Raw genomic sequence first — 14,134 nt, forward strand, 5'->3', positions numbered from 1 at the left:
GGTTTAATGAAGCATGGCATGGCAAAGTGCACAAGCAATCCTACAAATTAAGTGGAGCTCAATATGCATCGAGATGCATATTCACAAACACCACATTCAAGTTATTTAGTTCGATCTCGTTTATGTACCCAACAATAATAGATGTTGATTAACATGGCAAGGGGTGAAGCAAATGATAACTACCTATCTAGGCAAGTTTAAATGAGGCCGGAACAACAAACAACAAGTTCGGAAACTCCTCATGCGCATATTATAGATTTGGTACTGTTCTTCCCTAAACCATATTTTATAGTTGTTAAACATGCAAAGTGAGGCCACCATGTTAAACTAGGCATTTTTCCACCCCATTTACATATAAAGTTTATTAAAAACCGAGCTACGGTTATTTAGTTATGAATTAAACCGTTTTACATGGCAATATGGGAAAATATATGCAAACAACATTTTAAACAATTTTAATATATTTGAAAGTTGCACAAAATGAAACTACACAAAATTCTAAGCAGCTTACATATATAACATGTTTTATTTAGACGCATGGACATTTAGTTATTAACAAAACAAAATAGTGGCATTCCTGTAATTATGCATGCACTGGAATAAAAGGAAAAACGTCAGCAGGGAAAGGAAAAAAATAGTCGGGCCAGATCTGGTCTACCGGGCTGCACAGGAAAGAGGGTGCTGGGTGTCCTCACCTAGTGGGCTGAGGCCCAGTTGGTGGGAGGCAGAGCTGGTAGATTGCGGCTGGGCCTAGGAGGCGCTGCGAAAGAGGCGAAGCAGGGGTGCGGCAGCCCACGCGGAAAGGCGATGCGTCAACAGCGCGGACGAGCGCTCTGCTCGACTGAACAAAACAGACAACAGCTGGGCACGAGGTTCAGAGAGGCAGCAGCGGCGGCGGATACGAGCGGTGCAGGAGGACTCCGGTGAGGCGGGCGGCGACCTGGAGGCGGGGAAGAGGCTGGGATCGCAGGGCCTTGATGCGGGATGTGGTCAACGGGCGCACAGAGGAGCGGTTGTGGGGCTTGGCGAACTGCTGACGTTGCTGCGGCAACGAGGCAGCGAGTCGAGGAACTTGGCGGCCCGGCAAGGGAACGGCAACGCAGCAGGGACACGGCGGGAACGATGCGGGAATGGAGACAGGGCACGGATCCGAGGCGCGGGGCAGAGCAGGTACGGGTGAGGTCCCCATCGAGGTCCGCCGGCACGGGACGGTTCAAGGACTGGTGCTCCTGCAGGGGAACACAGGGAAGAGAGGGAGATTAAGGCACAGAGAAGAAGAATGGGAGGAAGGAGAGGGGCGACGAGCAGTTCCTGTTAGGACTCCGGCGAGGCTGTGCTCGAGGTCGTCGGCGCTGCACGAAGATGGAGGAGCTCAGGTTCCTCCCGATCTGGACCTCAAGCGAGGCTGTGGGTGCTAAGACCTGACGAGGTCAGCGCGAGCGAAACAGGGGCGAACAGGGGCCCGGCGGCATGCTTCGGCGGGTGATGGCGCAAGACTTGGGGTGGATTCGCCGGGGACTGGACGGAATGGAGCAGGTCAGAGGGGGTAGTCGCGGATCCGGCGAGGGGCGGCAGCGCTTTGAGCTCCTAATGGCCGGGAGGCAGTGCACGGGCGTGAGGAAGATCTTGGTGGTGCGGGAGGATTTGGATCGGGGCAAGGTGGAAGCTGCCATTTGTGGTGGTGCTGAAAACTAGGGAGAGTGGCGGCGGCCGAAAGGGAATGATGGGACAAGCCTCCTCGAATTTAGGGTTGGTCAAATATATATCTCAGGAAGATTAGGTTAGGGGCTATCTCGTCCCTCCGATCAAGATCGGACGGTCGGGAAAATAAACTAGGGAGTCCAAATGAGAAAATGGTGAAGTTTTGTAGACGTTAGGGGATGATCCGGACACAACGGTAGTGACAGCCCGGGTTGGGTCCGGGACAACTTTCGGATGCGCGTGCGAGAAGGGCCGCGGGCATAACCGAGAGTGGGGTAGGCATGGGCCTAGGAGGGCTGTGTAGACGGTCTCGAGCTGAGAGAAGAGAAGAGAGGGAGGCCCGGTGACTGTTTTCGGAGACCGAAAACGTCCGACGTTAGACCAGCTATATTGCCGCTATAGTTATCCGTTGGGGCGTCAAACGGACTCCAAATGCGATGGAACTTGACAAGCGGTCTATCTACACTATAATAAGACCACACGCCAACTTTCATCCCATTCCGAGAACATTTCCCGGCCACTTATAAAATAATATTTCGGACATGCCGCGGGCGCGTGTGAGTGTGTCTGAGCTCGAAACGGACAACGGACGGAAATGGGGAAACCCGAACGGATGCAAGTTTTGAAAACAAGATGATGCAATGCACATGATGACAAGACATGATGCAACACGCAAACAAATGACAAGGCAACAACAATGAATAACTGGAAGACACCCGGCGCATCGGTCTCGGGGCGTCACAATTAGGTTCTACTTTAACTTGCCCAGGAGGTGTATATGTTCTAATATTGCTTTTACGTACAACAGTTGAAGCTTTAGCATGATCCTTTATTCTATCAGGGAAGAGTGGTTTCTCGACATAAGAAGTAGGAGCAATAGGATCATTATAAGTGACAGTCTTTTCTTCAACTTTAATAGGTGCAACTACTTTTACTTCTATGGGAGGATGATATTTAAACCACTTCTTCTTAGGGAGATCAACATAAGTAGCAAAAGATTCACATAAAGAAGCTACTATCTCAGAATCAAGTCCATATTTAGTGCTAAACTTACGGAAAATATTAGTTCCATAAAAGATTTAACACAATCAAACTTAGGTGTCATACCTGATTCCTTACCTTCGTCGAGGTCCCAATCTTCAGAGTTGCATTTAATTCTATCCAATAAGTTCCATCTGAATTCAATAATCTTCATCATAAAAGAGCCAGCACAAGAAGTATCAAGCATGGTTTGATTATTATGAGAAAGCCGAGCATAAAAACTTTGCATAATTATTTCTCTCGGGAGCTCATGATTGGGGCATGAATATAACATTGATTTAAGCCTCCCCCAAGCTTGAGCGATGCTTTCTCCTTCGGGAGGCCCGAAATTATATATATAATTGCGATCACGATGAACAAGATGCATAGGGTAATACTTTTGATGAAATTCCAATTTCAATCTTTTATAGTCTCACGATCTCGTATCACATAGCCTATACCATATCAATGCGTCTTCCTTCAAAGATAAAGGAAAGACCTTCTTCTTAGCAACATCATCGGATACACCTGCAAGCTTAAATAATCCACAAACTTCATCCACATATAATAAGTGCTCATCAGGATGCTTTGTTCCATCTCGTGTAAAAGGATTAGCGAGCAGTTTTTCCATTATACCCGAAGGAAATATAAAAGGAGTTTCATTTTCAATAGGTTCAGTAGGTTGAGGAGCAACTCTTTGCTCTACTGGACGGGGTGTAGATACCCCGAACAAGCCCCTCAGAGAATTACTTTCCATAGTAACAAGTGACAGTAAATTTCAGCACACTATATAAATTTTTCCTTACCAAATTCCACCTACCAGAAGCGCTACACTCCCCGGCAACGGCGCCAGAAAAGAGTCTTGATGACCCACAAGTATATGGGATCTATCATAGTCCTTTCGATAAGTGAGAGTGTCGAACCCAATGAGGAGCAGAAGGAAATGATAAGCGGTTTTCAGCAAGGTATTCTCTGCAAGTACTAAAATAAGTGGTAACAGATAGTTTTGTAATAAGGTAAATTGTAACGAGCAACAAGTAACAAAAGTAAATAAGGTGCAGCAAGGTGGCCCAATCCTTTTTGTAGCAAAGGACAAGCTGGAACAAACTCTTATAATAGGAAAAGCGCTCCTGAGGACACATGGGAATATCGTCAAGCTAGTTTTCATCACGTTCATATGATTCGCGTTCAATACTTTGATAATTTGATATGTGGGTGGACCGGTGCTTGGGTACTGTTCTTACTTGAACAAGCATCCCACTTATGATTAACCTCTATTGCAAGCATCCGTAACTACAACAAAAGTATTAAGGTAAACCTAACCATAGCATGAAACATATGGATCCAAATCAGCCCCTTACGAAGCAACACATAAACTAGGGTTTAGGCTTCTATCACTCTAGCAACCCATCATCTACTTATTACTTCCCAATGTCTTCCTCTAGGCCCAAATAATGGTGAAGTGTTATGTAGTCGATGTTCACATAACACCACTAGAGGCTAGACAACATACATATTATCAAAATATCAAACGAATACCAAATTCACATGACTACTAATAGCAAGAGTTCTCCCTTGTCCTCGGGAACAAACGTAATTACTCACAAAGCATATTTATGTTCATAATCAGAGCGGTAATAATATGCATAAAGGATCTGAACATATGATCTTCCATCAAATAAACCAACTAGCATCAACTACAAGGAGAAATCAACACTACTAGCAACCTACTAGCACCAATCCCGAACTTTGAGACAATAATTGGATACAAGAGATGAACTCGGGTTTGGAGATGAGATGGTGCTGGTGAAGATGTTGATGGAGATTGCCCTCTCACGATGAGAGGAGCGTTGGTGATGACGATGGTGATGATTTCCCCCTCCCGGGGGGAAGTTTCCCCGGCAGAACAGCTCTGCCGGAGCTCTAGATTGGTTCCACCTCGGTTCCGCCTCGTGGCGGCGGAGTCTCGTCCCGAAAGGTTGCTTCCTATTTTTTTCTCATCGAAAGACTTAATATAGGAGAACATGGACGTCGGAGACCCACCAGGGGGCCCACGAGGTAGGGGGCGCGCCCCCCACCCTCGTGAGCAGGGTGTGGGCCCCCTGGACTTCATCTTTGGCGAGCATTTTTCTTTATTTATTTTAAGATATTCCGTGGAGTTTCAGGACTTTTGGAGTTGCACAGAATAGGTCTCTAATATTTGCTCCTTTTCCAGCCCAGAATTCCAGCTATCGGCATTCTCCCTCTTTATGTAAACCTTGTAAAATAAGAGAGAATAGCCATAAGTATTGTGACATAACGTGTAATAACAGCCCATAATGCAATACATATCGATATAAAAGCATGATGCAAAATGGACGTGTCAGGGGGGCACCGCACACGGCTAAGAGATCAATGATCAACTTGTGTGTATATGGGGTGCCCCCCTCCCCGTATATAAAGGAGCGGAGGAGGGGGGAGGCCGGCCCTCCTAGGCGCGCCCCAAGGGGAGTCCTACTCCCACCGGGAGTAGGACTCCAACCCTTCCAAGAGTAGGAGTAGGAGAGAGGGAAGGAGGAGAGAGGGGGAAGGAAAGGGGGGCACCGCCCCCCTCGTCCAATTCGGACTAGAGGGGGAGGGGTGCACGGCCTGCCCTGGCCGCCCCTCCTCTTCCCCACTAAGGCCCAATAGGTCCATTACACTCCCCGGGGGGTTCCGGTAACCCCCCGGTACTCCGGTATTTATCTGAACTTGCCCGGAACCCTTCCGAAGTCCAAACATAGTCATCCAATATATCGATCTTTATGTCTCGACCATTTCGAGACTCCTCGTCATGTCCTTGATCATATCCGTGACTCTGAACTACCTTCGGTACATCAAAACACATAAACTCATATTACCGATCGTCACCGAGCGTTAAGCGTGCGGACCCTACGGGTTCGAGAACTATGTAGACATGACCGAGACTCGTCTCCGGTCAATAACCAATAGCGGAACCTGGATGCTCATATTGGCTCCTACATATTCTACGAAGATCTTTATCGGTCAAACCACATAACATTATATGTTGTTCCCTTTGTCATCGGTATGTTACTTGCCCGAGATTTGATCGTCGGTATCTCAATACCTAGTTCAATATCGTTACCGACAAGTCTCTTTACTCATTTCGTAATGCTACATCCCGTAACTAACTCATTAGCTACATTGCTTGCAAGGCTTATTGTGATGTACATTACCGAGAGGGCCCAGAGATACCTCTCCGACAATCGGAGTGACAAATCCTAATCTCGGTCTATGCCAACTCAATAAGTACCATCGGAGACACCTGTAGAACACCTTTATAATCACCCAGTTACGTTGTGACGTTTGGTAGCACACAAAGTGTTCCTCCGGTACTCGGGAGTTGCATAATCTCATAGTCATAGGAACATGTATAAGTCATGAAGAAAGCAATAGCAACAAACTAAACGATCATCGTGCTAAGCTAATGGATGGGTCAAGTCAATCACATCATTCTCTAATGATGTGATCCCGTTAATCAGGGCCGTCCCATAGATATACGTGGCCCAGGGGCAAGACAAGAACAAGGGGCCCTTCTTGAAACACAAAAGCTTAAAATAAATATCCAATGCACATCATTGATTGATTATCTTTGGACTCTTAAGACTGACAGTACAACTATTTATCAATCAAGAGAATTGTATCATGATAGTAATGAAACAATACAGCTCCACAAAAGATTGATTTCTTAATTGTCAATGGGGACATTTTTTTCTGCACAACAAATGGCCTTGTCGAAATTGGTTGCTTCTTAAAACATTTGCGTTACCATGAGATATAAAATTAATGCAACAACTTACATTTTTTTTCTGGATCCTCCCCAATCTGCATGTTCTTCACATAAAAATTCTTCACCAAAATAATAACTCACCTGTTCCAAGCTATCCTGCATAAGGCATGGCAAAGCAAACTGACAATTTCATGTTTATACTATGATGATCAAAACATGCAGATTCCCTCAAATAATTACTAGTTTTGAAGAACTTAGCAATTGATCCCTTTTGGGATTCCACTAGCAGACAAATAATTTCTTGAAGACATGTCACTAAATAAGCTGTATAAAAATGGTTAATACAAGGATCAACAGCACCTGGAAATGAAATGATGATGTAGATGGCTTGATCCATATGCTGCAGTAATCAGCACGAACAAAAATACAACGCCATGAGGTGAACAAAATTTCTCCCTTCTCTAGTCTCCTGCCTGAGCACTCTCCAACGTTTGGATCCAATGAAGAGTAGAATAAGACCCATGTAGATTTGGTGGATGTGCGATGTGGAATCCTGCGCAGAGCTTATCAATGAATCTCTGAATTAAGGAACATAATTACTGGAAACAGTGGAGAGAACATCTACCCTCATGGTCTCTCTCCAAAGTGAACAGGCACAATGATGAGAAGGAAGGAGAGCCGATTGGGGAATTCACGTCATTAATGGTCGGCCAGGACACTAGAATTGGGGAGGCACGGTAGGGGCGGCCGGCGGCGCTGAGCCTGCGATTGAGGAAGCAAAGGAGTCGCTGGGTCAGACTACGATCGATTCCTTGGGCCTCATTTTTTTTCATGTAGTTTATGGGCTGCCTGCAAGAATACTACCTGGCCGGGGCCCCTGCCTCCTCGGGGCCCAGGGCGGGCGCCCCGTTTGCCCGGCCTATGGGCCGGGCCTTCCGTTAATCAAATGACAACTCATGTCTATGGTTAGGAAACATAATCATCATTGATTCAACGAGCTAGTCAAGTAGAGGCAAACTAGTGACACTCTGTTTGTCTATGTATTCACACATGTACTAATTTTCCGGTTAATACAATTCTAGCATTAATAATAAACATTTATCATGATATAAAGAAATATAAATAACAACTTTATTATTGCCTCCAGGGCATATTTCCTTCAGAAGGGGGGCGGGATGTTTGATGTGTTGTTTCGTTGGAGGCTTGTAGATGTTTCCTACATATGTTAACCGAATTCCCCCAATTGATTTTGGTCCTTTAAAAATGAGAATCATATTACGGACCAATTTTTTTAGGTCTTGGTTCATTCGATTTCGGTCTTGGTTTTTTGGTTCGATGTAGATTGATTCTCGATTAGAATGCCCACACCTACATTTTAGGTTTACAAGGCATGCACGTATTTTAAGAAAAAATTGATCAAGCTATACTTTTGTGGATGAGTCGAACGAGCGATGGGGCGTCCAAATCGATTGCCTCCCTCTCGTAGAATTGCCTTCCTCGTTGGAACCCACTCCTCATGTCGTTCCTTACCGCCCTCCTACCAAGTGCGCAATAGGAGGAAAGAACACTCATGTCCTTTGTCTATACCTTCCCCTCCTCGTCCACATCGCAATGTCCTCGCCCCTGGCTCACGGCATCAACTCATCTCACCGGCTCACAACCTCCCCCCCTCTCGGACTTGCAACATCACCGTCTTCACTTGCAACATTGGCAATGGTCCTTGCATCACCAACTGTGACCCATGAAGCGTCGGTGGCCGTCTCTTGCGGCAGCTCAAGGGCAGGCTTGTAGCACCGCTCCACATGAGAGTGGGCCCGTCTGCATCAACGGTGCCATCGAGTGTATCAGGGTACAAATTTCGAAAGTTAAAATATTGGAAGGACTCAGAGTTTCAAAAATGCCAAATAAATATATAAATGGAATGGATGAGTTTCTGTGTATTTACATAAGCATCTTGCGTTTTTAAAGTGTTCAAAAAAAATTGATCGCGCGACAACATATAACCAGATTCAAACACACATCTCTCGTTTCCTACCCTAACCCTAGGCGGCCAGGACAAAGTTTCCCCTTCAAACTTCACCGGCGAGCCCGTGGATTTGCTTCCCCTCAGCTGCTCTGGCGGCCTGTGGTGGGGAGAAGAATCCTAGTGCCCCCGCACAGGTTAGTACGTTAGGCTATGGTTTTTTAGTCCTCGCAGATGCGGTGCTCGCGCGAATGGCGGCGCTTCTTCTTCGAGTTTGTCTTCCGGGTTTCGATCCTCCTTGAGTTCGTCCGTTTGGACGTAGTCTATGGAGCTCCGATGTAGATTAATGTCGTCTTCTTGGGAGGTGAGGTTTGTTGGAAATATACCCTAGAGGCAATAATAAAATGATTATTATATTTCCTTGTTCATGATAATTGTCTATTATTCATGCTATAATTGTATTATCCAGAAATCGTAATACATGTGTGAATACATAGACCACAATGTGTCCCTAGTGAGCCTCTAGTTGACTAGCTCGTTGATCAACAGATAGTCATGGTTTCCTGGCTATGGACATGGGGATGTCATTGATAACGGGATCACATCATTAGGAGAATGATGTGATGGACAAGACCCAAACCTAAGCATAGCACAAAGATCGTGTAAGTTCGTTTTGTGAGAGCTTTTCTAATGTCAAGTATCATTTCCTTAGACCATGAGATTGTGCAACTCCCAGATACCGTAGGAGTGCTTTGGGTGTATCAAACGTTACAACGTAACTGGGTGGCTATAAAGGTGCACTACGGGTATCTCCGAAAGTGTCTGTTGGGTTGGCACGAATCGAGACTGGGATTTGTCACTCCGTATGACGGAGAGGTATCTCTGGGCCCACTCGGTAATGCATCATCATAATGAGCTCAATGTGACCAAGGGGTTGGTCACAGGATCATGCATTAGGTACGAGTAAATTGACTTGCCGGTAACGAGATTGAACAAGGTATTGGGATACCGACGATCGAGTCTCGGGCAAGTAACGTACCGATTGACAAAGGGAATTGAATACGGGATTGATTAAGTCCTCGACATCGTGGTTCATCCGATGAGATCATCGAGGAGCATGTGGGAGCCAACATGGGTATCTAGATCCCGCTGTTGGTTATTGACCAGAGAGGCGTCTCGGTCATGTCTGCGTGTCTCCCGAACCCATAAGGTCAACACACTTAAGGTTCGGTGATGCTAGGGTTGTAGAGATATTAGTATGCAGTAACCCGAAAGTTGTTTGGAGTCCCGGATGAGATCCCGGACGTCACGAGGAGTTCCAGAATGGTCTGGAGGTAAAGATTTATATATAGGAAGTCCAGTTTCGGCCAGCAGGAAGGTTTCGGGGGTTACCGGTATTGTATCGGGACCACCAGAAGGGTCCCGGGGGTCCACCAGATGGGGCCACCTATCCCGGAGGGCCCCATGAGCTGAAGTGGCGTGGGAACCATCCCCTGATGGGCTGGTGCGCCCCACCCAAGGGCCCAAGGCGCCTAGGGTTGGAAACCCTAGGGGGCCGTTGCCCCCGAGGGGGCTTGCGCCCCCCTGGTTGGAAACCCTAAGGGGGCCGTTGCCCCCAGGCCCCCCCCCCTTTTAGATGGGATCTCCAAGGGGGCATGCGCCCCCCTAGCCCCTATATATAGTGGAAGGGAGGGAGGTCAGCCGCACCTTGCTCTTGGCGCCTCCCTCTCCCTCCGTAACACCTTTCCTCCCCGCTTGTGCTTGGCGAAGCCCTGCCGGGATCCTGCTGCATCCACCACCACGCCGTCGTGCTGCTGGATCTTCATCAACCTCTCCTTCCCCCTTGCTGGATCAAGAAGGAGGAGACGTCTTCCCAACCGTACGTGTGTTGAATGCGGAGGTGCTGTCCGTTTGGCACTTGGTCATAGGTGATTTGGATCACGGCGAGTACGACTCCATCATCCCCGTTCACTTGAACGCTTCCGCTCACGATCTACGAGGGTATGTAGATGCACTCCTATTCCCCTCGTTGCTAGAATACTCCATAGATTGATCTCGGTGATGCGTAGAAAATTTTTAATTTCTGCTACGATCCCCAACAGTGGCATCATGAGCTAGGTCTATGCGTAGTTACTATGCACGAGTAGAACACAAAGTATTTGTGGGCGTCGATATTGTCAATTTGCTTGCCGTTACTAGTCTTATCTTGATTCGGCAGCATCATGGGATGAAGCGGCCCGGACCAACCTTACACGTACGCTTACGTGAGACCGGTTCCACCGACTGACATGCACTAGTTGCATAAGGTGGCTGGCGGGTGTCTGTCTCTCCCACTTTAATCGGATCGGATTCGATGAACAGGGTCCTTATGAAGGGTAAATAGAAATTGGCAATTCACGTTGTGGTTTTGGCGTAGGTAAGAGACGTTCTTGCTAGAAACCTATAGCAGCCACGTAAAAACTTGCAACAACAATTAGAGGACGTCTAACTTGTTTTTGCAGTAAGTGTTTTGTGATGTGATATGGCCAAAGGTTGTGATGAATGATGAATGATATATGTGATGTATGAGATTGATCATGTTCTTGTAATAGGAATCATGACTTGCATGTCGATGAGTATGACAACCGGCAGGAGCCATAGGAGTTGTCTTAATTTATTTATGACCTGCGTGTCAACATAAACATCATGTAATTAATTTACTTCATTGCTAAACCATTAGCCATAGTAGTAGAAGTAATAGTTGATGTGACAACTTCAAGAAGACACGATGATGGAGATCATGATGATGGAGATCATGGTGTCATGCCGGTGACAACGATGATCATGGAGCCCCAAAGATGGAGATCAAAGGAGCAAATGATATTGGCCATATCATGTCACTATTTGATTGCATGTGATGTTTATCATGTTTTACATCTTATTTGCTTAGAACGACGGTAGCTTAAATAAGATGATCCCTTGTAATAATTTCAAGAAAGTGTTCCCCCTAACTGTGCACCGTTGCGACAGTTCGTTGTTTCGAAGCACCACGTGATGATCGGGTGTGATAGATTCTAACATTCGAATACAACGGGTGTAAGCCAGATTTACACACGCAATACACTTAGGTTGACTTGATGAGCCTAGCATGTACAGACATGGCCTCGGAACACAGAAGACCGAAAGGTCGAGCATGAGTCGTATAGAAGATATGATCAACATGAAGATGTTCACCGATGTTGACTAGTCCGTCTCACGTGATGATCGGACACGGCCTAGTTAACTCGGATCATGTTATACTTAGATGACTGGAGGGATGTCTATCTGAGTGGGAGTTCATTGAATAATTTGATTAGATGAACTTAATTATCATGAACTTAGTCTAAAATCTTTACAATATGTCTTGTAGATCAAATGGCCCATGTTGTCCTCAACTTCAACGTGTTCCTAGAGAAAACCAAGCTGAAAGACGATGGCAGCAACTATACGGACTGGGTCTGGAACCTAAGGATCATCCTCATAGCTGTCAAGAAAGATTATGTCCTAGAAGCACCGCTAGGTGACGCACCCGTCCCACAGAACCAAGACGTTATGAACGCTTGGCAGACACATGCTGATGATTACTCCCTCGTTTAGTGCGGCATGCTTTACAGCTTAGAACCGGGGCTCCAAAAGCGTTTTGAGAGACACGGAGCATATGAGATGTTCAAAGAGCTGAAAATGGTTTTTCAAGCTCATGCCCGGGTCGAGAGATATGAAGTCTCCGACAAGTTCTTCAGATGTAAGATGGAGGAAAATAGTTCTGTCAGTGAGCACATACTCAAAATGTCTGGGTTGCATAACCGCTTGACTCAGCTGGGAGTTAATCTCCCGGATGACGCGGTCATTGACAGAATCCTTCAGTCGCTTCCACCGAGCTACAAGAGCTTTGTGATGAACTTCAATATGCAGGGGATGGAAAAGACCATTCCTGAAGTATTTGCAATGCTGAAATCAGCAGAGGTAGAAGTCAAAAAGGAACATCAAGTGTTGATGGTGAATAAAACCACTAAGTTCAAGAAAGGCAAGGGTAAGAAGAACTTCAAGAAGGACGGCAAGGGAGTTGCCGCGCCCGGTAAGCAAGCTGTCGGGAAGAAGCCAAAGAATGGACCCAAGCCCGAGACTGAGTGTTTTTATTGCAAGGGAAGTGGTCACTGGAAGCGGAACTGCCCCAAATACATAGCGGACAAGAAGGCCGGCATCACGAAAGGTATATGTGATATACATGTAATTGATGTGTACCTTACCAGTACTCGTAGTAGCTCCTGGGTATTTGATACTGGTGCGGTTGCTCACATTTGTAACTCAAAGCAGGAGCTGCGGAATAAGTGGAGACTGGCGAAGGACGAGGTGACGATGCGCGTCGGGAATGGTTCCAAGGTCGATGTGATCGCCGTCGGCACGCTACCTCTACATTTACCTATGGGATTAGTTTTAAACCTCAATAATTGTTATTTAGTGCCAGCTTTGAGCATGAACATTGTATCGGGATCTCGTTTAATTCGAGATAGCTACTCATTTAAATCCGAGAATAATGGTTGTTCTATTTATATGAGAGATATGTTTTATGGTCATGCTCCGATGGTGAATGGTTTATTCTTAATGAATCTCGAGCGTGATGCTACACATATTCATAGTGTGAATACCAAAAGATGTAAGGTTGATAATGATAGTCCCACATACTTGTGGCACTGCCGCCTTGGTCACATAGGTGTCAAACGCATGAAGAAGCTCCATGCAGATGGACTTTTAGAGTCTCTTGATTACGAATCATTTGACACGTGCGAACCATGCCTCATGGGGAAAATGACCAAGACTCCGTTCTCAGGAACAATGGAGCGAGCAACCAACTTATTGGAAATCATACATACTGATGTGTGCGGTCCAATGAGTGTTGAGGCTAGCGGTGGCTATCATTATGTTCTCACCCTCATTGATGACTTGAGTAGATATGGGTATGTCTACTTAATGAAACACAAGTCTGAGACCTTTCAAAAGTTCAAGGAATTTCAGAGTGAGGTTGAGAATCAACGTGACAGGAAAATCAAGTTCTTGCGATCAGATCGTGGGGGAGAATACTTGAGTCACGAATTTGGCACACACTTAAGAAAATGTGGAATAGTTTCACAACTCACGCCGCCTGGAACACCTCAGCGTAATGGTGTGTCCGAACGTCGTAATCGCACTCTATTAGATATGGTGCAATCTATGATGTCTCTTACCGATTTACCGCTATCATTTTGGGGCTATGCTTTAGAGACTGCCGCATTCACTTTAAATAGGGCTCCGTTGAAATCCGTTGAGACGACACCGTACGAATTATGGTTTGGGAAGAAACCTAAGCTGTCGTTTCTAAAAGTTTGGGGATGTGATGCTTATGTCAAGAAACTTCAACCTGAAAAGCTCGAACCCAAGTTGGAAAAATGCGTCTTCATAGGATACCCTAAAGAAACTGTTGGGTATACCTTCTACCTCAGATCCGAAGGCAAGATCTTTGTTGCCAAGAATGGGTCATTTCTAGAGAAAGAGTTTCTCTCGAAAGAAATAAGTGGGAGGAAGGTAGAACTTGATGAAGTATTACCTCTTGAACCGGTAAGTGGCGCAGCTCAAGAAAATGTTCTTGAGGTGCCTGCACCGACTAGAGAGGAAGTTGATGATGATGA

Source organism: Triticum aestivum, chromosome 7A, assembly GCF_018294505.1.
Source record: "Triticum aestivum cultivar Chinese Spring chromosome 7A, IWGSC CS RefSeq v2.1, whole genome shotgun sequence".
In the NCBI taxonomy this organism is placed as follows: Eukaryota; Viridiplantae; Streptophyta; class Magnoliopsida; order Poales; family Poaceae; genus Triticum; species Triticum aestivum.